Genomic DNA, 27148 nt, shown 5'->3' on the forward strand with positions numbered 1-27148 from the left:
CTCGCATGGGGACTGGCCTCTCCTGAGGCCACCAGGGCGGGTCCCTGAGGTCCCCGTCGTAACTCGAGAACACCTGCCGCACCTCGAGAAAATCCAGGAAGTTCTCCCTTCCAGGCGAGATGAGGCCTATTTCCGATGAGGCCTCTGGAGACTATTGACACCAAACCTCTGGAACTTCGAAAGGGTCTTTCACACCCTTGCTGCAACTCAAGAAGTTCTCCGCCATACCCGTCTCCACTCGAGAGGAAGCACGATGGTCCCGCCCATATCCAGAGGAGCCCCGTTTTCCCCTCGGTGCTCGAGATGAGGGAACCTTTCCCTGCTTTCAACGGGAAAGAATTCCCGGCGTTCCCGTCGCATCTCAAGAGGAGGCACTCTCAACAGGAAAGGCGAGAGGATCTCCATGGTCGTACCACCATTCCAAGAGTCCCCCAGATGTCTCAGTCCATTCCAGAGGAACCTCTTTGCCCTGCACTGGCTCATCTTTCACGCCGAGGATCGACTCACACCACGGTGGCACGTGGGACAGCCCTGTGGGAAAGCCTCGAGGGAAAGCCTCGAGGGAAAACCACAGATCCTTTGATCCACGCGACGGGAAGCGTGACATTACTGCTACAGCCTGGAAGGAAAGCGCACGTGCATGCCCCCACTCGAGACGAGGCCTGACTCCCCTGGGGAGACTCCAGAAGTACCCAAAGATCCATGTCAGCCCCTGAGAGGAATCCTCGGTTCCGGCCCTGACTCCACACAAGGTTTTTGGCCCCGGTATCGACGGGAGAGGAATCCCGAGAGGCCCCCTAGCAACTCGCATGGGGACTGGCCTCTCCTGAGGCCACCAGAGCCGGTCCCTGTGGTCCCCGTCGTTACTCGAGAACACCTGCCGCAACTCGAGAAAATCCAGGAAGTTCTCCCTTCCAGGCGAGATGAGGCTTATTTCCGATGAGGCGTCTGGAGACTAATGACACCTAACCTCTGGAACTTCGAAAGGGTCTTTCACACCCTTGCTGTAACTCAAGAAGTTCACCACCATACCCGTCTCCACTCGAGAGGAAGCACGATGGTCCCGACCACATCCAGAGGAGCCCCGTTTCCCCCTCGTAGCTCGAGATGAGGGATCCTTTCCCTGCTTTCAACGGGAAAGAATTCCCTGCGTTCCCGTCGCATCTCAAGAGGAGGCACTCTCAACAGGAAAGGCGAGAGGAACTCCATGGTCGTACCACCATTCCAAGAGTCCCCCAGATGTCTCAGTCCATTCCAGAGGAAGCTCTTTGCCCTGCACTGGCTCATCTTTCACGCCGAGGATCGACTCACACCACGGTGGCACGTGGGACAGCCCTGTGGGAAAGCCTCGAGGGAAAACCACACATCATTTGATCCACGCGACGGGAAGCGTGACATTGCTGCTACAGCCTGGAAGGAAAGTGCACGTGCATGCACCCACTCGAGACGAGGCCTGACTCCCCTGGGGAGACTCCAGAAGTACCCAAAGATCCATGTCAGCCCCTGAGAGGAATCCTCGGTTCCGGCCCTGACTCCACACAAGGTTTTTGGCCCCGGTATCGACGGGAGAGGAATCCCGAGAGGCCCCCTAGCAACTCGCATAGGGACTGGCTTCTCCTGAGGCCACCAGGGCGGGTCCCTGAGGTCCCCGTCGTAACTCGAGAACACCTGCCGCAACTCGAGAAAATCCAGGAAGTTCTCCCTTCCAGGCGAGATGAGGCCTATTTCCGATGAGGCGTCTGGAGACTAATGACACCTAACCTCTGGAACTTCGAAAGGGTCTTTCACAGCCTTGCTGCAACTCAAGAAGTTCTCCGCCATACCCGTCTCCACTCGAGAGGAAGCACGATGGTCCCGCCCATATCCAGAGGAGCCCCGTTTTCCCCTCGGTGCTCGAGATGAAGGAACCTTTCCCTGCTTTCAACGGGAAAGAATTCCCGGCGTTCCCGTCGCATCTCAAGAGGAGGCACTCTCAACAGGAAAGGCGAGAGGATCTCCATGGTCGTACCACCATTCCAAGAGTCCCCCAGATGTCTCAGTCCATTCCAGAGGAACCTCTTTGCCCTGCACTGGCTCATCTTTCACGCCGAGGATTGACTCACACCACGGTGGCACGTGGGACAGCCCTGTGGGAAAGCCTCGAGGGAAAGCCTCGAGGGAAAACCACAGATCCTTTGATCCACGTTACGGGAAGCGTGACATTGCTACTACAGCCTGGAAGGAAAGCGCACGTGCATGCCCCCACTCGAGACGAGGTCTGACTCCACTGGGGAGACTCCAGAAGTACCCAAAGATCCATGTCAGCCCCTGAGAGGAATCCTCGGTTCCGGCCCTGACTCCACACAAGGTTTTTGGCCCCGGTATCGACGGGAGAGGAATCCCGAGAGGCCCCCTAGCAACTCGCATGGGGACTGGCCTCTCCTGAGGCCACCAGGGCGGGTCCCTGAGGTCCCCGTCGTAACTCGAGAACACCTGCTGCAACTCGAGAAAATCCAGGAAGTTCTCCCTTCCAGGCGAGATGAGGCCTATTTCCGATGAGGCCTCTGGAGACTAAGGACACCTAACCTCTGGAACTTCGAAAGGGTCTTTCACACCCTTGCTGCAACTCAAGAAGTTCACCGCCATACCCGTCTCCACTAGAGAGGAAGCACGATGGTCCCGCCCACATCCAGAGGAGCCCCGTTTCCCCCTCGTAGCTCGAGATGAGGGATCCTTTCCCTGCTTTCAACGGGAAAGAATTCCCGGCGTTCCCGTCGCATCTCAAGAGGAGGCACTCTCAACAGGAAAGGCGAGAGGAACTCCATGGTCGTACCACCATTCCAAGAGTCCCCCAGATGTCTCAGTCCATTCCAGAGGAACCTCTTTGCCCTGCACTGGCTCATCTTTCACGCCGAGGATCAACTCACACCACGGTGGCACGTGGGACAGCCCTGTGGGAAAGCCTCGAGGGAAAGCCTCGAGGGAAAACCACATATCCTTTGATCCACGTGACGGGAAGCGTGACATTGCTGCTACAGCCTGAAAGGAAAGCGCACGTGCATGCCCCCACTCGAGACGAGGCCTGACTCCACTGGGGAGACTCCAGAAGTACCCAAAGATCCATGTCAGCCCCTGAGAGGAATCCTCGGTTCCGGCCCTGACTCCACACAAGCTTTTTGGCCCCGGTATCGACGGGAGAGGAATCCCGAGAGGCCCCCTAGCAACTCGCATGGGGACTGGCCTCTCCTGAGGCCACCAGGGCGGGTTCCTGAGGTCCCCGTCGAAACTCGAGAACACCTGCCGCAACTCGAGAAAATCCAGGAAGTTCTCCCTTCCAGGCGAGATGAGGCCTATTTCCGATGAGGTGTCTGGAGTCTAATGACACCTAACCTCTGGAACTTCGAAAGGGTCTTTCACACCCTTGCTGCAACTCAAGAAGTTCACCGCCATACCCGTCTCCACTCGAGAGGAAGCACGATGGTCCCGCCCACATCCATAGGAGCCCCGTTTCGCCCTCGTAGCTCGAGATGAGGGATCCTTTCCCTGCTTTCAACGGGAAAGAATTCCCGGCGTTCCCGTCGCATCTCAAGAGGAGGCACTCTCAACAGGAAAGGCGAGAGGAACTCCATGGTCGTACGACCATTCCAAGAGTCCCCCAGATGTCTCAGTCCATTCCAGAGGAACCTCTTTGCCCTGCACTGGCTCATCTTTCACGCCGAGGATCGACTCACACCACGGTGGCACGTGGGACAGCCCTGTGGGAAAGCCTCGAGGGAAAGCCTCGAGGGAAAACCACACATCATTTGATCCACGCGACGGGAAGCGTGACATTGCTGCTAAAGCCTGGAAGGAAAGCGCACGCGCATGCCCCCACTCGAGACGAGGCCTGACTCCCCTGGGGAGACTCCAGAAGTACCCAAAGATCCATGTCAGCCCCTGAGAGGAATCCTCGGTTCCGGCCCTGACTCCACACAAGGTTTTTGGCCCCGGTATCGACGGGAGAGGAATCCCGAGAGGCCCCCTAACAACTCGCATGGGGACTGGCCTCTCCTGAGGCCACCAGGGCGGGTCCCTGAGGTCCCCGTCGTAACTCGAGAACACCTGCCGCAAATCGAGAAAATCCAGGAAGTTCTCCCTTCCAGGCGAGATGAGGCCTATTTCCGATGAGGCGTCTGGAGACTAATGACACCTAACCTCTGGAACTTCGAAAGGGTCTTTCACACCCTTGCTGCAACTCAAGAAGTTCACCGCCATACCCGTGTCCACTCAAGAGGAAGCACGAAGGTCCCGCCCACATCCAGAGGAGCCCCGTTTCCCCCTCGTAGCTCGAGATGAGGGATCCTTTCCCTGCTTTCAACGGGAAAGAATTCCCGGCGTTCCCGTCGCATCTCAAGAGGAGGCACTCTCAACAGGAAAGGCGAGAGGAACTCCATGGTCGTACCACCATTCCAAGAGTCCCCCAGATGTCTCAGTCCATTCCAGAGGAACCTCTTTGCCCTGCACTGGCTCATTTTTCACGCCGAGAATCGACTCACACCACGGTGTCACGTGGGACAGCCCTGTGGGAAAGCCTCGAGGGAAAGCCTCGAGGGAAAACCGCAGATCCTTTGATCCACGCGACGGGAAGCGTGACATTGCTGCTACAGCCTGGAAGGAAAGTGCACGTGCATGCCCCCACACGAGACGAGGCCTGTCTCCCCTGGCGAGTCTCCAGAAGTACCCAAAGATCCATATCAGTCCCTGAGAGGAATCCTCGGTTCCGGCCCTGACTCCACACAAGGTTTTTGGCCCCGGTATCGACGGGAGAGTAATCCCGAGGGGCCCCCTAGCAACACGCATAGGGACTGGCCTCTCCTGAGGCCAACAGGGCGGGTCCCTGAGGTCCCCGTCGTAACTCGAGAACACCTGCCGCAACTCGAGAATATCAAGGAAGTTCTCCCTTCCAGGCGAGATGAGGCCTATTTCCGATGAGGCGTCTGGAGACTAATGACACCTAACCTCTGGAACTTCGAAAGGGTCTTTCACACCCTTGCTGCAACTCAAGAAGTTCACCGCCATACCCGTCTCCACTCGAGAGAAAGCACGATGGTCCCGCCCACATCCAGAGGAGCCCCGTTTCCCCCTCGTAGCTCGAGATGAGGGATCCTTTCCCTGCTTTAAACGGGAAAGAATTCCCGGCGTTCCCGTCGCATCTCAAGAGGAGGCACTCTCAACAGGAAAGGCGAGAGGAACTCCATGGTCGTACCACCATTCCAAGAGTCCCCCAGATGTCTCAGTCCATTCCAGAGGAACCTCTTTGCCCTGCACTGGCTCATCTTTCACGCCGAGGATCGACTCACACCACGGTGGCACGTGGGACAGCCCTGTGGGAAAGCCTCGAGGGAAAGCCTCGAGGGAAAACCACAGATCCTTTGATCCACGCGACGGGAAGCGTGACATTGCTGCTACAGCCTGGAAGGAAAGCGCACGTGCATGCCCCCACTCGAGACGAGGCCTGACTCCCCTGGGGAGACTCCAGAAGTACCCAAAGATCCATGTCAGCCCCTGAGAGGAATCCTCGGTTCCGGCCCTGACTCCACACAAGCTTTTTGGCCCCGATATCGACGGGAGAGGAATCCCGAGAGGCCCCCTAGCAACTCGCATGGGGACTGGCCTCTCCTGAGGCCACCAGGGCCGGTCCCTGAGGTCCCCGTCGTTACTCGAGAACACCTGCCGCAACTCGAGAAAATCCAGGAAGTTCTCCCTTCCAGGCGAGATGAGGCTTATTTCCGATGAGGCGTCTGGAGACTAATGACACCTAACCTCTGGAACTTCGAAAGGGTCTTTCACACCCTTGCTGTAACTCAAGAAGTTCACCACCATACCCGTCTCCACTCGAGAGGAAGCACGATGGTCCCGACCACATCCAGAGGAGCCCCGTTTCCCCCTCGTAGCTCGAGATGAGGGATCCTTTCCCTGCTTTCAACGGGAAAGAATTCCCTGCGTTCCCGTCGCATCTCAAGAGGAGGCACTCTCAACAGGAAAGGCGAGAGGAACTCCATGGTCGTACCACCATTCCAAGAGTCCCCCAGATGTCTCAGTCCATTCCAGAGGAAGCTCTTTGCCCTGCACTGGCTCATCTTTCACGCCGAGGATCGACTCACACCACGGTGGCACGTGGGACAGCCCTGTGGGAAAGCCTCGAGGGAAAACCACACATCATTTGATCCACGCACCGGGAAGCGTGACATTGCTGCTACAGCCTGGAAGGAAAGTGCACGTGCATGCCCCCACTCGAGACGAGGCCTGACTCCCCTGGGGAGACTCCAGAAGTACCCAAAGATCCATGTCAGCCCCTGAGAGGAATCCTCGGTTCCGGCCCTGACTCCACACAAGGTTTTTGGCCCCGGTATCGACGGGAGAGGAATCCCGAGAGGCCCCCTAGCAACTCGCATAGGGACTGGCCTCTCCTGAGGACACCAGGGCGGGTCCCTGAGGTCCCCGTCGTAACTCGAGAACACCTGCCGCAACTCGAGAAAATCCAGGAAGTTCTCCCTTCCAGGCGAAATGAGGCCTATTTCCGATGAGGCGTCTGGAGACTAATGACACCTTACCTCTGGAACTTCGAAAGGGTCTTTCACAGCCTTGCTGCAACTCAAGAAGTTCACCACCATACCCGTCTCCACTAGAGAGGAAGCACGATGGTCCCGCCCACATCCAGAGGAGCCCCGTTTCCCCCTCGTAGCTCGAGATGAGGGATCCTTTCCCTGCTTTAAACGGGAAAGAATTCCCGGCGTTCCCGTCGCATCTCAAGAGGAGGCACTCTCAACAGGAAAGGCGAGAGGAACTCCATGGTCGTACCACCATTCCAAGAGTCCCCCAGATGTCTCAGTCCATTCCAGAGGAACCTCTTTGCCCTGCACTGGCTCATCTTTCACGCCGAGGATCGACTCACACCACGGTGGCACGAGGGACAGCCCTGTGGGAAAGCCTCGAGGGAAAGCCTCGAGGGAAAACCACAGATCCTTTGATCCACGCGACGGGAAGCGTGACATTGCTGCTACAGCCTGGAAGGAAAGCGCTCGTGCATGCCCCCACTCGAGACGAGGCCTGACTCCCCTGGGGAGACTCCAGAAGTACCCAAAGATCCATGTCAGCCCCTGAGAGGAATCCTCGGTTCCGGCCCTGACTCCACACAAGCTTTTTGGCCCCGGTATCGACGGGAGAGGAATCCCGAGAGGCCCCCTAGCAACTCGCATGGGGACTGGCCTCTCCTGAGGCCACCAGGGCCGGTCCCTGAGGTCCCCGTCGTTACTCGAGAACACCTGCCACAACTCGAGAAAATCCAGGAAGTTCTCCCTTCCAGGCGAGATGAGGCTTATTTCCGATGAGGCGTCAGGAGACTAATGACACCTAACCTCTGGAACTTCGAAAGGGTCTTTCACACCCTTGCTGCAACTCAAGAAGTTCACCACCATACCCGTCTCCACTCGAGAGGAAGCACGATGCTCCCGACCACATCCAAAGGAGCCCCGTTCCCCCCCGTAGCTCGAGATGAGGGATCCTTTCCCTGCTTTCAACGGGAAAGAATTCCCTGCGTTCCCGTCGCATCTCAAGAGGAGGCACTCTCAACAGGAAAGGCGAGAGGAACTCCATGGTCGTACCACCATTCCAAGAGTCCCCCAGATGTCTCAGTCCATTCCAGAGGAAGCTCTTTGCCCTGCACTGGCTCATCTTTCACGCCGAGGATCGACTCACACCACGGTGGCACGTGGGACAGCCCTGTGGGAAAGCCTCGAGGGAAAACCACACATCATTTGATCCACGCGACGGGAAGCGTGACATTGCTGCTACAGCCTGGAAGGAAAGTGCACGTGCATGCCCCCACTCGAGACGAGGCCTGACTCCCCTGGGGAGACTCCAGAAGTACCCAAAGATCCATGTCAGCCCCTGAGAGGAATCCTCGGTTCCGGCCCTGACTCCACACAAGGTTTTTGGCCCCGGTATCGACGGGAGAGGAATCCCGAGAGGCCCCCTAGCAACTCGCATAGGGACTGGCTTCTCCTGAGGCCACCAGGGCGGGTCCCTGAGGTCCCCGTCGTAACTCGAGAACACCTGCCGCAACTCGAGAAAATCCAGGAAGTTCTCCCTTCCAGGCGAGATGAGGCCTATTTCCGATGAGGCGTCTGGAGACTAATGACACCTAACCTCTGGAACTTCGAAAGGGTCTTTCACAGCCTTGCTGCAACTCAAGAAGTTCACCACCATACCCGTCTCCACTAGAGAGGAAGCACGATGGTCCCGCCCACATCCAGAGGAGCCCTGTTTCCCCCTCGTAGCTCGAGATGAGGGATCCTTTCCCTGCTTTCAACGGGAAAGAATTCCCGGCGTTCCCGTCGCATCTCAAGAGGAGGCACTCTCAACAGGAAAGGCGAGAGGAACTCCATGGTCGTACCACCATTCCAAGAGTCCCCCAGATGTCTCAGTCCATTCCAGAGGAACCTCTTTGCCCTGCACTGGCTCATCTTTCACGCCGAGGATCGACTCACACCACGGTGGCACGTGGGACAGCCCTGTGGGAAAGCCTCGAGGGAAAGCCTCGAGGGAAAACCACAGATCCTTTGATCCACGCGACGGGAAGCGTGACATTGCTGCTACAGCCTGGAAGGAAAGCGCACGTGCATGCCCCCACTCGAGACGAGGCCTGACTCCCCTGGGGAGACTCCAGAAGTACCCAAAGATCCATGTCAGCCCCTGAGAGGAATCCTCGGTTCCGGCCCTGACTCCACACAAGGTTTTTGGCCCCGGTATCAACGGGAGAGGAATCCCGAGAGGCCCCCTAGCAACTCGCCTAGGGACTGGCCTTTCCTTAGGCCACCAGGGCGGGTCCCTGAGGTCCCCGTAGTAACTCGAGAACACCTGCCGCAACTCGAGAAAATCCAGGAAGTTCTCCCTTCCAGGCGAGATGAGGCCTATTTCCGATGAGGCCTCTGGAGACTAATGACACCTAACCTCTGGAACTTCGAAAGGGTCTTTCACACCCTTGCTGCAACTCAAGAAGTTCACCGCCATACCCGTCTCCACTAGAGAGGAAGCACGATGGTCCCGCCCACATCCAGAGGAGCCCCGTTTCCCCCTCGTAGCTCGAGATGAGGGATCCTATCCCTGCTTTCAACGGGAAAGAATTCCCGGCGTTCCCATCGCATCTCAAGAGGAGGCACTCTCAACAGGAAAGGCGAGAGGAACTCCATGGTCGTACCACCATTCCAAGAGTCCCCCAGATGTCTCAGTCCATTCCAGAGGAACCTCTTTGCCCTGCACTGGCTCATTTTTCACGCCGAGAATCGACTCACACCACGGTGTCACGTGGGACAGCCCTGTGGGAAAGCCTCGAGGGAAAGCCTCGAGCGAAAACCGCAGATCCTTTGATCCACGCGACGGGAAGCGTGACATTGCTGCTACAGCCTGGAAGGAAAGTGCACGTGCATGCCCCCACACGAGACGAGGCCTGTCTCCCCTGGCGAGTCTCCAGAAGTACCCAAAGATCCATATCAGTCCCTGAGAGGAATCCTCGGTTCCGGCCCTGACTCCACACAAGGTTTTTGGCCCCGGTATCGACGGGAGAGGAATCCCGAGGGGCCCCCTAGCAACACGCATAGGGAATGGCCTCTCCTGAGGCCAACAGGGCGGGTCCCTGAGGTCCCTGTCGTAACTCGAGAACACCTGCCGCAACTCGAGAAAATCAAGGAAGTTCTCCCTTCCAGGCGAGATGAGGCCTATTTCCGATGAGGCGTCTGGAGACTAATGACACCTACCTCTGGAACTTCGAAAGGGTCTTTCACACCCTTGCTGCAACTCAAGAAGTTCACCGCCATACCCGTCTCCACTCGAGAGAAAGCACGATGGTCCCGCCCACATCCAGAGGAGCCCCGTTTCCCCCTCGTAGCTCGAGATGAGGGATCCTTTCCCTGCTTTCAACGGCAAAAAATTCCCGGCGTTCCCGTCGCATCTCAAGAGGAGGCACTCTCAACAGGAAAGGCGAGAGGAACTCCATGGTCGTACCACCATTCCAAGAGTCCCCCAGATGTCTCAGTCCATTCCAGAGGAACCTCTTTGCCCTGCACTGGCTCATCTTTCACGCCGAGGATCGACTCACACCACGGTGGCACGTGGGACAGCCCTGTGGGAAAGCCTCGAGGGAAAACCACACATCATTTGATCCACGCGACGGGAAGCGTGACATTGCTGCTACAGCCTGGAAGGAAAGTGCACGTGCATGCCTCCACTCGAGACGAGGCCTGACTCCCCTGGGGAGACTCCAGAAGTACCCAAAGATCCATGTCAGCCCCTGAGAGGAATCCTCGGTTCCGGCCCTGACTCCACACAAGGTTTTTGGCCCCGGTATCGACGGGAGAGGAATCCCGAGAGGCCCCCTAGCAACCCGCATAGGGACTGGCCTCTCCTGAGGCCACCACGGCGGGTCCCTGAGGTCCCCGTCGTAACTCGAGAACACCTGCCGCAACTCGAGAAAATCCAGGAAGTTCTCCCTTCCAGGCGAAATGAGGCCTATTTCCGATGAGGCGTCTGGAGACTAATGACACCTTACCTCTGGAACTTCGAAAGGGTCTTTCACAGCCTTGCTGCAACTCAAGAAGTTCACCACCATACCCGTCTCCACTAGAGAGGAAGCACGATGGTCCCGCCCACATCCAGAGGAGCCCCGTTTCCCCCTCGTAGCTCGAGATGAGGGATCCTTTCCCTGCTTTAAACGGGAAAGAATTCCCGGCGTTCCCGTCGCATCTCAAGAGGAGGCACTCTCAACAGGAAAGGCGAGAGGAACTCCATGGTCGTACCACCATTCCAAGAGTCCCCCAGATGTCTCAGTCCATTCCAGAGGAACCTCTTTGCCCTGCACTGGCTCATCTTTCACGCCCAGGATTGACTCACACCACGGTGGCACGTGGGACAGCCCTGTGGGAAAGCCTCGAGGGAAAGCCTCGAGGGAAAACCACAGATCCTTTGATTCACGCGACGGGAAGCGTGACATTGCTGCTACAGCCTGGAAGGAAAGCGCACGTGCATGCCCCCACTCGAGACGAGGCCTGACTCCCCTGGGGAGACTCCAGAAGTACCCAAAGATCCATGTCAGCCCCTGAGAGGAATCCTCGGTTCTGGCCCTGACTCCACACAAGGTTTTTGGCCCCGGTATCAACGGGAGAGGAATACGAGAGGCCCCCTAGCAACTCGCCTAGGGACTGGCCTCTCCTGAGGCCACCAGGGCGGGTCCCTGAGGTCCCCGTCGTAACTCGAGAACACCTGCCGTAACTCGAGAAAATCCAGGAAGTTCTCCCTTCCAGGCGAGATGAGGCCTATTTCCGATGAGGCCTCTGGAGACTAATGACACCTAACCTCTGGAACTTCGAAAGGGTCTTTCACACCCTTGCTGCAACTCAAGAAGTTCACCGCCATACCCGTCTCCACTCGAGAGGAAGCACGATGGTCCCGCCCACATCCAGAGGTGCCCCGTTTCCCCTTCGTAGCTCGAGATGAGGGATCCTTTCCCTGCTTTCAACGGGAAAGAATTCCCGGCGTTCCCGTCGCATCTCAAGAGGAGGCACTCTCAACAGGAAAGGCGAGAGGAACTCCATGGTCATACCACCATTCCAAGAGTCCCCCAGATGTCTCAGTCCATTCCAGAGGAACCTCTTTGCCCTGCACTGGCTCATCTTTCACGCCGAGGATCGACTCACACCACGGTGGCACGTGGGACAGCCCTGTGGGAAAGCCTCGAGGGAAAACCACAGATCCTTTGATCCACGCGACGGGAAGCGTGACATTGCTGCTACAGCCTGGAAGGAAAGTGCACGTGCATGCCCCCACTCGAGACGAGGTCTGACTCCCCTGGGGAGACTCCAGAAGTACCCAAAGATCCATGTCAGCCCCTGAGAGGAATCCTCGGTTCCGGCCCTGACTCCACACAAGGTTTTTGGCCCCGGTATCGACGGGAGAGGAATCCCGAGAGGCCCCCTAGCAACTCGCATAGGGACTGGCTTCTCCTGAGGCCACCAGGGCGGGTCCCTGAGGTCCCCGTCGTAACTCGAGAACACCTGCCGCAACTCGAGAAAATCCAGGAAGTTCTCCCTTCCAGGCGAGATGAGGCCTATTTCCGATGAGGCGTCTGGAGACTAATGACACCTAACCTTTGGAACTTCGAAAGGGTCTTTCACAGCCTTGCTGCAACTCAAGAAGTTCACCACCATACCCGTCTCCACTAGAGAGGAAGCACGATGGGCCTGCCCACATCCAGAGGAACCCTGTTTCCCCCTCGTAGCTCGAGATGAGGGATCCTTTCCCTGCTTTCAACGGGAAAGAATTCCCGGCGTTCTCGTCGCATCTCAAGAGGAGGCACTCTCAACAGGAAAGGCGAGAGGAACTCCATGGTCGTACCACCATTCCAAGAGTCCCCCAGATGTCTCAGTCCATTCCAGAGGAACCTCTTTGCCCTGCACTGGCTCATCTTTCACGCCGAGGATCGACTCACACCACGGTGGCACGTGGGACAGCCCTGTGGGAAAGCCTCGAGGGAAAGCCTCGAGGGAAAACCACAGATCCTTTGATCCACGCGACGGGAAGCGTGACATTGCTGCTACAGCCTGGAAGAAAAGCGCACGTGCATGCCCCCACTCGAGACGAGGCCTGACTCCCCTGGGGAGACTCCAGAAGTACCCAAAGATCCATGTCAGCCCCTGAGAGGAATCCTCGGTTCCGGCCCTGACTCCACACAAGGTTTTTGGCCCCGGTATCAACGGGAGAGGAATCCCGAGAGGCCCCCTAGCAACTCGCCTAGGGACTGGCCTTTCCTGAGGCCACCAGGGCGGGTCCCTGAGGTCCCCGTCGTAACTCGAGAACACCTGCCGCAACTCGAGAAAATCCAGGAAGTTCTCCCTTCCAGGCGAGATGAGGCCTATTTCCGATGAGGCCTCTGGAGACTAATGACACCTAACCTCTGGAACTTCGAAAGGTTCTTTCACACCCTTGCTGCAACTCAAGAAGTTCACCGCCATACCCGTCTCCACTCGAGAGGAAGCACGATGGTCCCGCCCACATCCAGAGGAGCCCCGTTTCCCCCTCGTAGCTCGAGATGAGGGATCCTTTCCCTGCTTTCAACGGGAAAGAATTCCCGGCGTTCCCGTCGCATCTCAAGAGGAGGCACTCTCAACAGGAAAGGCGAGAGGAACTCCATGGTCGTACCACCATTCCAAGAGTCCCCCAGATGTCTCAGTCCATTCCAGAGGAACCTCTTTGCCCTGCACTGGCTCATCTTTCACGCCGAGGATCGACTCACACCACGGTGGCACGTGGGACAGCCCTGTGGGAAAGCCTCGAGGGAAAGCCTCGAGGGAAAACCACAGATCCTTTGATCCACGCGACGGGAAGCGTGACATTGCTGCTACAGCCTGGAAGGAAAGCGCACGTGCATGCCCCCACTCGAGACGAGGCCTGACTCCCCTGGGGAGACTCCAGAAGTACCCAAAGATCCATGTCAGCCCCTGAGAGGAATCCTCGGTTCCGGCCCTGACTCCACACAAGGTTTTTGGCCCCGGTATCAACGGGAGAGGAATCCCGAGAGGCCCCCTAGCAACTCGCCTAGGGACTGGCCTTTCCTGAGGCCACCAGGGCGGGTCCCTGAGGTCCCCGTCGTAACTCGAGAACACCTGCCGCAACTCGAGAAAATCCAGGAAGTTCTCCCTTCCAGGCGAGATGAGGCCTATTTCCGATGAGGCCTCTGGAGACTAATGACACCTAACCTCTGGAACTTCGAAAGGTTCTTTCACACCCTTGCTGCAACTCAAGAAGTTCACCGCCATACCCGTCTCCACTCGAGAGGAAGCACGATGGTCCCGCCCACATCCAGAGGAGCCCCGTTTCCCCCTCGTAGCTCGAGATGAGGGATCCTTTCCCTACTTTCAACGGGAAAGAATTCCCGGCGTTCCCGTCGCATCTCAAGAGGAGGCACTCTCAACAGGAAAGGCGAGAGGAACTCCATGGTCGTACCACCATTCCAAGAGTCCCCCAGATGTCTCAGTCCATTCCAGAGGAACCTCTTTGCCCTGCACTGGCTCATCTTTCACGCCGAGGATCGACTCACACCACGGTGGCACGTGGGACAGCCCTGTGGGAAAGCCTCGAGGGAAAGCCTCGAGGGAAAACCACAGATCCTTTGATCCACGCGACGGGAAGCGTGACATTGCTGCTACAGCCTGGAAGGAAAGCGCACGTGCATGCCCCCACTCGAGACGAGGCCTGACTCCCCTGGGGAGACTCCAGAAGTACCCAAAGATCCATGTCAGCCCCTGAGAGGAATCCTCGGTTCCGGCCCTGACTCCACACAAGGTTTTTGGCCCCGGTATCAACGGGAGAGGAATCCCGAGAGGCCCCCTAGCAACTCGCCTAGGGACTGGCCTTTCCTGAGGCCACCAGGGCGGGTCCCTGAGGTCCCCGTCGTAACTCGAGAACACCTGCCGCAACTCGAGAAAATCCAGGAAGTTCTCCCTTCCAGGCGAGATGAGGCCTATTTCCGATGAGGCCTCTGGAGACTAATGACACCTAACCTCTGGAACTTCGAAAGGTTCTTTCACACCCTTGCTGCAACTCAAGAAGTTCAACGCCATACCCGTCTCCACTCGAGAGGAAGCACGATGGTCCCGCCCACATCCAGAGGAGCCCCGTTTCCCCCTCGTAGCTCGAGATGAGGGATCCTTTCCCTGCTTTCAACGGGAAAGAATTCCCGGCGTTCCCGTCGCATCTCAAGAGGAGGCACTCTCAACAGGAAAGGCGAGAGGAACTCCATGGTCGTACCACCATTCCAAGAGTCCCCCAGATGTCTCAGTCCATTCCAGAGGAACCTCTTTGCCCTGCACTGGCTCATCTTTCACGCCGAGGATCGACTCACACCACGGTGGCACGTGGGACAGCCCTGTGGGAAAGCCTCGAGGGAAAACCACAGATCCTTTGATCCACGCGACGGGAAGCGTGACATTGCTGCTACAGCCTGGAAGGAAAGCGCACGTGCATGCCCCCACTCGAGACGAGGCCTGATTCCCCTGGGGAGACTCCAGAAGTACCCAAAGATCCATGTCAGCCCCTGAGAGGAATCCTCGGTTCCGGCCCTGACTCCACTCAAGGTTTTTGGCCCCGGTATCGACGGGAGAGGAATCCCGAGAGGCCCCCTAGCAACTCGCATGGGGACTGGCCTCTCCTGAGGCCACCAGGGCGGGTCCCTGTGTTCCCCGTCGTAACTTAAGAACACCTGCCGCAACTCGAGAAAATCCAGGAAGTTCTCCCTTCCAGGCGAGATGAGGCCTATTTCCGATGAGGCGTCTGGAGACTAATGACACCTAACCTCTGGAACTTTGAAAGGGTCTTTCACACCCTTGCTGCAACTCAAGAAGTTCTCCGCCATACCCGTCTCCACTCGAGAGGAAGCACGATGGTCCCGCCCACATCCAGAGGAGTCCCGTATTCCCCTCGGTGCTCGAGATGAGGGATCCTTTCCCTGCTTTCAACGGGAAAGAATTCCCGGCGTTCCCGTCGCATCTCAAGAGGAGGCACTCTCAACAGGAAAGGCGAGAGGATCTCCATGGTCGTACCACCATTCCAAGAGTCCCCCAGATGTCTCAGTCCATTCCAGAGGAAACTCTTTGCCCTGCACTGGCTCATCTTTCACGCCGAGGATCGACTCACACCACGGTGGCACGTGGGACAGCCCTGTGGGAAAGCCTCGAGGGAAAGCCTCGAGGGAAAACCACAGATCCTTTGATCCACGCGACGGGAAGCGTGACATTGCTGCTACAGCCTGGAAGGAAAGTGCACGTGCATGCCTCCACTCGAGACGAGGCCTGACTCCCCTGGGGAGACTCCAGAAGTACCCAAAGATCCATGTCAGCCCCTGAGAGGAATCCTCGGTTCCGGCCCTGACTCCACACAAGGTTTTTGGCCCCGGTATCGACGGGAGAGGAATCCCGAGAGGCCCCCTAGCAACTCGCATGGGGACTGGCCTCTCCTGAGGCCACCAGGGCGGGTCCCTGAGGTCCCCGTCGTAACTCGAGAACACCTGCCGCAACTCGAGAAAATCCAGGAAGTTCTCCCTTCCAGGCGAAATGAGGCCTATTTCCGATGAGGCGTCTGGAGACTAATGACACCTTACCTCTGGAACTTCGAAAGGGTCTTTCACAGCCTTGCTGCAACTCAAGAAGTTCACCACCATACCCGTCTCCACTAGAGAGGAAGCACGATGGTCCCGCCCACATCCAGAGGAGCCCCGTTTCTCCCTCGTAGCTCGAGATGAGGGATCCTTTCCCTGCTTTAAACGGGAAAGAATTCCCGGCGTTCCCGTCGCATCTCAAGAGGAGGCACTCTCAACAGGAAAGGCGAGAGGAACTCCATGGTCGTACCACCATTCCAAGAGTCCCCCAGATGTCTCAGTCCATTCCAGAGGAACCTCTTTGCCCTGCACTGGCTCATCTTTCACGCCCAGGATTGACTCACACCACGGTGGCACGTGGGACAGCCCTGTGGGAAAGCCTCGAGGGAAAGCCTCGAGGGAAAACCACAGATCCTTTGATCCACGCGACGGGAAGCGTGACATTGCTGCTACAGCCTGGAAGGAAAGCGCACGTGCATGCCCCCACTCGAGACGAGGCCTGACTCCCCTGGGGAGACTCCAGAAGTACCCAAAGATCCATGTCAGCCCCTGAGAGGAATCCTCGGTTCCGGCCCTGACTCCACACAAGGTTTTTGGCCCCGGTATCAACGGGAGAGGAATCCGAGAGGCCCCCTAGCAACTCGCCTAGGGACTGGCCTCTCCTGAGGCCACCAGGGCGGGTCCCTGAGGTCCCCGTCGTAACTCGAGAACACCTGCCGCAACTCGAGAAAATCCAGGAAGTTCTCCCTTCCAGGCGAGATGAGGCCTATTTCCGATGAGGCCTCTGGAGACTAATGACACCTAACCTCTGGAACTTCGAAAGGGTCTTTCACACCCTTGCTGCAACTCAAGAAGTTCACCGCCATACCCGTCTCCACTCGAGAGGAAGCACGATGGTCCCGCCCACATCCAGAGGAGCCCCGTTTCCTCCTCGTAGCTCGAGATGAGGGATCCTTTCCCTGCTTTCAACGGGAAAGAATTCCCGGCGTTCCCGTCGCATCTCAAGTGGAGGCACTCTCAACAGGAAAGGCGAGAGGAACTCCATGGTCGTACCACCATTCCAAGAGTCCCCCAGTTGTCTCAGTCCATTCCAGAGGAACCTCTTTGCCCTGCACTGGCTCATCTTTCACGCCGAGGATCGACTCACACCACGGTGGCACGTGGGACAGCCCTGTGGGAAAGCCTCGAGGGAAAACCACAGATCCTTTGATCCACGCGACGGGAAGCGTGACATTGCTGCTACAGCCTGGAAGGAAAGTGCACGTGCATGCCCCCACTGGAGACGAGGCCTGACTCCCCTGGGGAGACTCCAGAAGTACCCAAAGATCCATGTCAGCCCCTGAGAGGAATCCTCGGTTCCGGCCCTGACTCCACACAAGGTTTTTGGCCCCGGTATCGACGGGAGAGGAATCCCGAGAGGCCCCCTAGCAACTCGCATGGGGACTGGCCTCTCCTGAGGCCACCAGGGCGGGTCCCTGAGGTCCCCGTCGTAACTCGAGAACACCTGCCGCAACTCGAGAAAATCCAGGAAGTTCTCCCTTCCAGGCGAGATGAGGCCTATTTCCGATGAGGCGTCTGGAGACTAATGACACCTAACCTCTGGAATTTCGAAAGGGTCTTTCACACCCTTGCTGCAACTCAAGAAGTTCACCGCCATACCCGTCTCCACTCGAGAGGAAGCACGATGGTCCCGCCCACATCCAGAGGAGCCCCGTTTCCCCCTCGTAGCTCGAGATGAGGGATCCTTTCCCTGCTTTCAACGGGAAAGAATTCCCGGCGTTCCCGTCGCATCTCAAGAGGAGGCACTCTCAACAGGAAAGGCGAGAGGAACTCCATGGTCGTACCACCATTCCAAGAGTCCCCCAGATGTCTCAGTCCATTCCAGAGGAAACTCTTTGCCCTGCACTGGCTCATCTTTCACGCCGAGGATCGACTCACACCACGGTGGCACGTGGGACAGCCCTGTGGGAAAGCCTCGAGGGAAAGCCTCGAGGGAAAACCACAGATCCTTTGATCCACGTGACGGGAAGCGTGACATTGCTGCTACAGCCTGGAAGGAAAGCGCACGTGCATGCCCCCACTCGAGACGAGGCCTGACTCCCCTGGGGAGACTCCAGAAGTACCCAAAGATACATGTCAGCCCCTGAGAGGAATCCTCGGTTCCGGCCCTGACTCCACTCAAGGTTTTTGGCCCCGGTATCGACGGGAGAGGAATCCCGAGAGGCCCCCTAGCAACTCGCATGGGGACTGGCCTCTCCTGAGGCCACCAGGGCGGGTCCCTGTGTTCCCCGTCGTAACTTAAGAACACCTGCCGCAACTCGAGAAAATCCAGGAAGTTCTCCCTTCCAGGCGAGATGAGGCCTATTTCCGATGAGGCGTCTGGAGACTAATGACACCTAACCTCTGGAACTTTGAAAGGGTCTTTCACACCCTTGCTGCAACTCAAGAAGTTCTCCGCCATACCCGTCTCCACTCGAGAGGAAGCACGATGGTCCCGCCCACATCCAGAGGAGTCCCGTTTTCCCCTCGGTGCTCGAGATGACGGATCCTTTCCCTGCTTTCAACGGGAAAGAATTCCCGGCGTTCCCGTCGCATCTCAAGAGGAGGCACTCTCAACAGGAAAGGCGAGAGGATCTCCATGGTCGTACCACCATTCCAAGAGTCCCCCAGATGTCTCAGTCCATTCCAGAGGAAGCTCTTTGCCCTGCACTGGCTCATCTTTCACGCCGAGGATCGACTCACACCACGGTGGCACGTGGGACAGCCCTGTGGGAAAGCCTCGAGGGAAAGCCTCGAGGGAAAACCACAGATCCTTTGATCCACGCGACGGGAAGCGTGACATTGCTGCTACAGCATGGAAGGAAAGCGCACGTGCATGCCCCCACTCGAGACGAGGTCTGACTCCACTGGGGAGACTCCAGAAGTACCCAAAGATCCATGTCAGCCCCTGAGAGGAATCCTCGGTTCCGGCCCTGACTCCACAAAAGGTTTTTGGCCCCGGTATCGACGGGAGAGGAATCCCGAGAGGCCCCCTAGCAACTCGCATGGGGACTGGCCTCTCCTGAGGCCACCAGGGCGGGTCCCTGTGTTCCCCGTCGTAACTTAAGAACACCTGCCGCAACTCGAGAAAATCCAGGAAGTTCTCCCTTCCAGGCGAGATGAGGCCTATTTCCGATGAGGCGTCTGGAGACTAATGACACCTAACCTCTGGAACTTTGAAAGGGTCTTTCACACCCTTGCTGCAACTCAAGAAGTTCTCCGCCATACCCGTCTCCACTCGAGAGGAAGCACGATGGTCCCGCCCACATCCAGAGGAGTCCCGTTTTCCCCTCGGTGCTCGAGATGACGGATCCTTTCCCTGCTTTCAACGGGAAAGAATTCCCGGCGTTCCCATCGCATCTCAAGAGGAGGCACTCTCAACAGGAAAGGCGAGAGGATCTCCATGGTCGTACCACCATTCCAAGAGTCCCCCAGATGTCTCAGTCCATTCCAGAGGAAGCTCTTTGCCCTGCACTGGCTCATCTTTCACGCCGAGGATCGACTCACACCACGGTGGCACGTGGGACAGCCCTGTGGGAAAGCCTCGAGGGAAAGCCTCGAGGGAAAAACACAGATCCTTTGATCCACGCGACGGGAAGCGTGACATTGCTGCTACAGCATGGAAGGAAAGCGCACGTGCATGCCCCCACTCGAGACGAGGTCTGACTCCACTGGGGAGACTCCAGAAGTACCCAAAGATCCATGTCAGCCCCTGAGAGGAATCCTCGGTTCCGGCCCTGACTCCACACAAGGTTTTTGGCCCCGGTATCGACGGGAGAGGAATCCCGAGAGGCCCCCTAGCAACTCGCATGGGGACTGGCCTCTCCTGAGGCCACCAGGGCGGGTCCCTGAGGTCCCCGTCGTAACTCGAGAACACCTGCCGCAACTCGAGAAAATCCAGGAAGTTCTCCCTTCCAGGCGAGATGAGGCCTATTTCCGATGAGGCCTCTGGAGACTAATGACACCAAACCTCTGGAACTTCGAAAGGGTCTTTCACACCCTTGGTGCAACTCAAGAAGTTCACCGCCATACCCGTCTCCACTCGAGAGGAAGCACGATGGTCCCGCCCACATCCAGAGGAGCCCCGTTTCCCCCTCGTAGCTCGATATGAGGGATCCTTTCCCTGCTTTCAACGGGAAAGAATTCCCGGCGTTCCCGTCGCATCTCAAGAGGAGGCACTCTCAACAGGAAAGGCGAGAGGAACTCCATGGTCGTACCACCATTCCAAGAGTCCCCCAGATGTCTCAGTCCATTCCAGAGGAACCTCTTTGCCCTGCACTGGCTCATCTTTCACGCCGAGGATCGACTCACACCACGGTGGCACGTGGGACAGCCCTGTGGGAAAGCCTCGAGGGAAAACCACAGATCCTTTGATCCACGCGACGGGAAGCGTGACATTGCTGCTACAGCCTGGAAGGAAAGTGCACGTGCATGCCTCCACTCGAGACGAGGCCTGACTCCCCTGGGGAGACTCCAGAAGTACCCAAAGATCCATGTCAGCCCCTGAGAGGAATCCTCGGTTCCGGCCCTGACTCCACACAAGGTTTTTGGCCCCGGTATCGAAGGGAGAGGAATCCCGAGAGGCCCCCTAGCAACTCGCATGGGGACTGGCCTCTCCTGAGGCCACCAGGGCGGGTCCCTGAGGTCCCCGTCGTAACTCGAGAACACCTGCCGCAACTCGAGAAAATCCAGGAAGTTCTCCCTTCCAGGCGAGATGAGGCCTATTTCCGATGAGGCGTCTGGAGACTAATGACACCTAACCTCTGGAACTTCGAAAGGGTCTTTCACACCCTTGCTGCAACTCAAGAAGTTCACCGCCATACCCGTCTCCACTCGAGAGGAAGCACGATGGTCCCGCCCACATCCAGAGGAGCCCCGTTTCCCCCTCGTAGCTCGAGATGAGGGATCCTTTCCCTGCTTTCAACGGGAAAGAATTCCCGGCGTTCCCGTCGCATCTCAAGAGGAGGCACTCTCAACAGGAAAGGCGAGAGGAACTCCATGGTCGTACCACCATTCCAAGAGTCCCCCAGATGTCTCAGTCCATTCCAGAGGAAACTCTTTGCCCTGCACTGGCTCATATTTCACGCCGAGGATCGACTCACACCACGGTGGCACGTGGGACAGCCCTGTGGGAAAGCCTCGAGGGAAAGCCTCGAGGGAAAACCACAGATCCTTTGATGCACGTGACGGGAAGCGTGACATTGCTGCTACAGTCTGGAAGGAAAGCGCACGTGCATGCCCCCACTCGAGACGAGGCCTGACTCCCCTGGGGAGACTCCAGAAGTACCCAAAGATCCATGTCAGCCCCTGAGAGGAATCCTCGGTTCCGGCCCTGACTCCACTCAAGGTTTTTGGCCCCGGTATCGACGGGAGAGGAATCCCGAGAGGCCCCCTAGCAACTCGCATGGGGACTGGCCTCTCCTGAGGCCACCAGGGCGGGTCCCTGAGGTCCCCGTCGTAACTCGAGAACACCTGCCGCAACTCGAGAAAATCCAGGAAGTTCTCCCTTCCAGGCGAGATGAGGCCTATTTCCGATGAGGCCTCTGGAGACTAATGACACCAAACCTCTGGAACTTCGAAAGGGTCTTTCACACTCTTGGTGCAACTCAAGAAGTTCACCGCCATACCCGTCTTCACTCGAGAGGAAGCACGATGGTCCCGCCCACATCCAGCGGAGCCCCGTTTCCCCCTCGTAGCTCGAGATGAGGGATCCTTTCCCTGCTTTCAACGGGAAAGAATTCCCGGCGTTCCCATCGCATCTCAAGAGGAGGCACTCTCAACAGGAAAGGCGCGAGGAACTCCATGGTCGTACCACCATTCCAAGAGTCCCCCAGATGTCTCAGTCCATTTCAGAGGAACCTCTTTGCCCTGCACTGGCTCATCTTTCACGCCGAGGATCGACTCACAACACGGTGGCACGTGGGACAGCCCTGTGGGAAAGCCTCGAGGGAAAGCCTCGAGGGAAACCACAGATCCTTTGATCCACGCGACGGGAAGCATGACATTGCTGCTACAGCCTGGAAGGAAAGCGCACATGCATGCCCCCACTCGTGACGAGGCCTGACTCCCCTGGGGAGACTCCAGAAGTACCCAAAGATCCATGTCAGCCCCTGAGAAGAATCCTCAGTTCCGGCCCTGACTCCACACAAGTTTTTGGCCCCGGTATCGACGGGAGAGGAATCCCGAGAGACCCCCTAGCAACTCACATGGGGACTGGCCTCTCCTGAGGCCACCAGGGCGGGTCTCTGAGGTCCCCGTCGTAACTCGAGAACACCTGCCGCAACTCGAGAAAATCCAGGAAGTTCTCCCTTCCAGGCGAGATGAGGCCTATTTCCGATGAGGCCTCTGGAGACTAATGACACCAAACCTCTGGAACTTCGAAAGGGTCTTTCACACCCTTGCTGCAACTCAAGAAGTTCACCGCCATACCCGTCTCCACTCGAGAGGAAGCACGATGGTCCCGCCCACATCCAGAGGAGCCCCGTTTCCCCCTCGTAGCTCGAGATGAGGGATCCTTTCCCTGCTTTCAACGGGAAAGAATTCCCGGCGTTCCCGTCGCATCTCAAGAGGAGGCACTCTCAACAGGAAAGGCGAGAGGAACTCCATGGTCGTACCACCATTCCAAGAGTCCCCCAGATGTCTCAGTCCATTCCAGAGGAACCTCTTTGCCCTGCACTGGCTCATCTTTCACGCCGAGGATCGACTCACAACACGGTGGCACGTGGGACAGCCCTGTGGGAAAGCCTCGAGGGAAAGCCTCGAGGGAAAACCACAGATCCTTTGATCCACGCGACGGGAAGCGTGACATTGCTGCTACAGCCTGGAAGGAAAGCGCACGTGCATGCCCCCACTCGAGACGAGGCCTGACTCCCCTGGGGAGACTCCAGAAGTACCCAAAGATCCATGTCAGCCCCTGAGAGGAATCCTCGGTTCCGGCCCTGACTCCACACAAGGTTTTTGGCCCCGGTATCGACGGGAGAGGAATCCCGAGAGGCCCCCTAGCAACTCGCATGGGGACTGGCCTCTCCTGAGGCCACCAGGGCCGGTCCCTGAGGTCCCCGTCGTAACTCGAGAACACCTGCCGCAACTCGAGAAAATCCAGGAAGTTCTCCCTTCCAGGCGAGATGAGGCCTATTTCCGATGAGGCGTCTGGAGACTAATGACACCTAACCTCTGGAACTTCGAAAGGGTCTTTCACACCCTTGCTGCAACTCAAGAAGTTCACCACCATACCCGTCTCCACTCGAGAGGAAGCACGATGGTCCCGACCACATCCAAAGGAGCCCCGTTTCCCCCTCGTAGCTAGAGATGAGGGATCCTTTCCCTGCTTTCAACGGGAAAGAATTCCCTGCGTTCCCGTCGCATCTCAAGAGGAGGCACTCTCAACAGGAAAGGCGAGAGGAACTCCATGGTCGTACCACCATTCCAAGAGTCCCCCAGATGTCTCAGTCCATTCCAGAGGAAGCTCTTTGCCCTGCACTGGCTCATCTTTCACGCCGAGGATCGAATCACCCCACGGTGGCACGTGCGACAGCCCTGTGGGAAAGCCTCGAGGGAAAGCCTCGAGGGAAAACCACAGATCCTTTGATCCAAGCGACGGGAAGCGTGACATTGCTGCTACAGCCTGGAAGGAAAGCGCACGTGCATGCCCCCACTCGAGACGAGGCCTGACTCCACTGGGGAGACTCCAGAAGTACCCAAAGATCCATGTCAGCCCCTGAGAGGAATCCTCGGTTCCGGCCCTGACTCCACACAAGGTTTTTGGCCCCGGTATCGACGGGAGAGGAATCCCGAGAGGCCCCCTAGCAACTCGCATGGGGACTGGCCTCTCCTGAGGCCACCAGGGCGGGTCCCTGAGGTCCCCGTCGTAACTCGAGAACACCTGCCGCAACTCGAGAAAATCCAGGAAGTTTTCCCTTCCAGGCGAGATGAGGCCTATTTCCGATGAGGCCTCTGGAGACTAATGACACCAAACCTCTGGAACTTCGAAAGGGTCTTTCACACCCTTGGTGCAACTCAAGAAGTTCACCGCCATACCCGTCTTCACTCGAGAGGAAGCACGATGGTCCCGCCCACATCCAGAGGAGCCCCGTTTCCCCCTCGTAGCTCGAGATGAGGGATCCTTTCCCTGCTTTCAACGGGAAAGAATTCCCGGCGTTCCCGTCGCATCTCAAGTGGAGGCACTCTCAACAGGAAAGGCGAGAGGAACTCCATGGTCGTACCACCATTCCAAGAGTCCCCCAGATGTCTCAGTCCATTCCAGAGGAACCTCTTTGCCCTGCACTGGCTCATCTTTCACGCCGAGGATCGACTCACAACACGGTGGCACGTGGGACAGCCCTGTGGGAAAGCCTCGAGGGAAAGCCTCGAGGGAAAACCACAGATCCTTTGATCCACGCGACGGGAAGCATGACATTTCTGCTACAGCATGGAAGGAAAGCGCACATGCATGCCCCCACTCGAGACGAGGCCTGACTCCCCTGGGGAGACTCCAGAAGTACCCAAAGATCCATGTCAGCCCCTGAGAAGAATCCTCGGTTCCGGCCCTGACTCCACACAAGTTTTTGGCCCCGGTATCGACGGGAAAGGAATCCCGAGAGACCCCCTAGCAACTCGCATGGGGACTGGCCTCTCCTGAGGCCACCAGGGCGGGTCTCTGAGGTCCCCGTCGTAACTCGAGAACACCTGCCGCAACTCGAGAAAGTCCAGGAAGTTCTCCCTTCCAGGCGAGATGAGGCCTATTTCCGATGAGGCCTCTGGAGACTAATGACACCTAACCTCTGGAACTTCGAAAGGGTCTTTCACACCCTTGCTGCAACTCAAGAAGTTTACCGCCATACCCGTCTCCACTCGAGAGGAAGCACGATGGTCCCGCCCACATCCAGAGGAGCCCCGTTTCCCCCTCGTAGCTCGAGATGAGGGATCCTTTCCCTGCTTTCAACGGCAAAAAATTCCCGGCGTTCCCGTCGCATCTCAAGAGGAGGCACTCTCAACAGGAAAGGCGAGAGGAACTCCATGGTCGTACCACCATTCCAAGAGTCCCCCAGATGTCTCAGTCCATTCCAGAGGAACCTCTTTGCCCTGCACTGGCTCATCTTTCACGCCGAGGATCGACTCACACCACGGTGGCACGTGGGAGAGCCCTGTGGGAAAGCCTCGAGGGAAAGCCTCGAGGGAAAACCACAGATCCTTTGATCCAAGCGACGGGAAGCGTGACATTGCTGCTAAAGCCTGGAAGGAAAGCGCACGCGCATGCCCCCACTCGAGACGAGGCCTGACTCCCCTGGGGAGACTCCAGAAGTACCCAAAGATCCATGTCAGCCCCTGAGAGGAATCCTCGGTTCCGGCCCTGACTCCACACAAGGTTTTTGGCCCCGGTATCGACGGGAGAGGAATCCCGAGAGGCCCCCTAACAACTCGCATGGGGACTGGCCTCTCCTGAGGCCAACAGGGCGGGTCCCTGAGGTCCCCGTCGTAACTCGAGAACACCTGCCGCAACTCGAGAAAATCCAGGAAGTTCTCCCTTCCAGGCGAGATGAGGCCTATTTCCGATGAGGCGTCTGGAGACTAATGACACCTAACCTCTGGAACTTCGAAAGGGTCTTTCACACCCTTGCTGCAACTCAAGAAGTTCACCGCCATACCCGTCTCCACTAGAGAGGAAGCACGATGGTCCCGCCCACATCCAGAGGAGCCCCGTTTCCCCCTCGTAGCTCGAGATGAGGGATCCTTTCCCTGCTTTCAACGGGAAAGAATTCCCGGCGTTCCCGTCGCATCTCAAGAGGAGGCACTCTCAACAGGAAAGGCGAGAGGAACTCCATGGTCGTACCACCATTCCAAGAGTCCCCCAGATGTCTCAGTCCATTCCAGAGGAACCTCTTTGCCCTGCACTGGCTCATCTTTCACGCCGAGGATCGACTCACACCACGGTGGCACGTGGGACAGCCCTGTGGGAAAGCCTCGAGGGAAAACCACAGATCCTTTGATCCACGCGACGGGAAGCGTGACATTGCTGCTACAGCCTGGAAGGAAAGTGCACGTGCATGCCCCCACTCGAGACGAGGCCTGACTCCCCTGGGGAGACTCCAGAAGTACCCAAAGATCCATGTCAGCCCCTGAGAGGAATCCTCGGTTCCGGCCCTGACTCCACACAAGGTTTTTGGCCCCGGAATCGACGGGAGAGGAATCCCGAGAGGCCCCCTAGCAACTCGCATTGGGACTGGCCTCTCCTGAGGCCACCAGGGCGGGTCCCTGAGGTCCCCGTCGTAACTCGAGAACACCTGCCGCAACTCGAGAAAATCCAGGAAGTTCTCCCTTCCAGGCGAGATGAGGCCTATTTCCGATGAGGCCTCTGGAGACTAATGACACCTAACCTCTGGAACTTCGAAAGGGTCTTTCACACCCTTGCTGCAACTCAAGAAGTTCACCGCCATACCCGTCTCCACTAGAGAGGAAGCACGATGGTCCCGCCCACATCCAGAGGAGCCCCGTTTCCCCCTCGTAGCTCGAGATGAGGGATCCTTTCCCTGCTTTCAACGGGAAAGAATTCCCGGCGTTCCCGTCGCATCTCAAGAGGAGGCACTCTCAACAGGAAAGGCGAGAGGAACTCCATGGTCGTACCACCATTCCAAGAGTCCCCCAGATGTCTCAGTCCATTCCAGAGGAACCTCTTTGCCCTGCACTGGCTCATCTTTCACGCCGAGGATCGACTCACACCACGGTGGCACGTGGGACAGCCCTGTGGGAAAGCCTCGAGGGAAAACCACAGATCCTTTGATCCACGCGACGGGAAGCGTGACATTGCTGCTACAGCCTGGAAGGAAAGTGCACGTGCATGCCCCCACTCGAGACGAGGCCTGACTCCCCTGGGGAGACTCCAGAAGTACCCAAAGATCCATGTCAGCCCCTGAGAGGAATCCTCGGTTCCGGCCCTGACTCCACACAAGG

This window comes from Capricornis sumatraensis, chromosome 12, assembly GCF_032405125.1.
Source record: "Capricornis sumatraensis isolate serow.1 chromosome 12, serow.2, whole genome shotgun sequence".
Taxonomy (NCBI): Eukaryota; Metazoa; Chordata; class Mammalia; order Artiodactyla; family Bovidae; genus Capricornis; species Capricornis sumatraensis.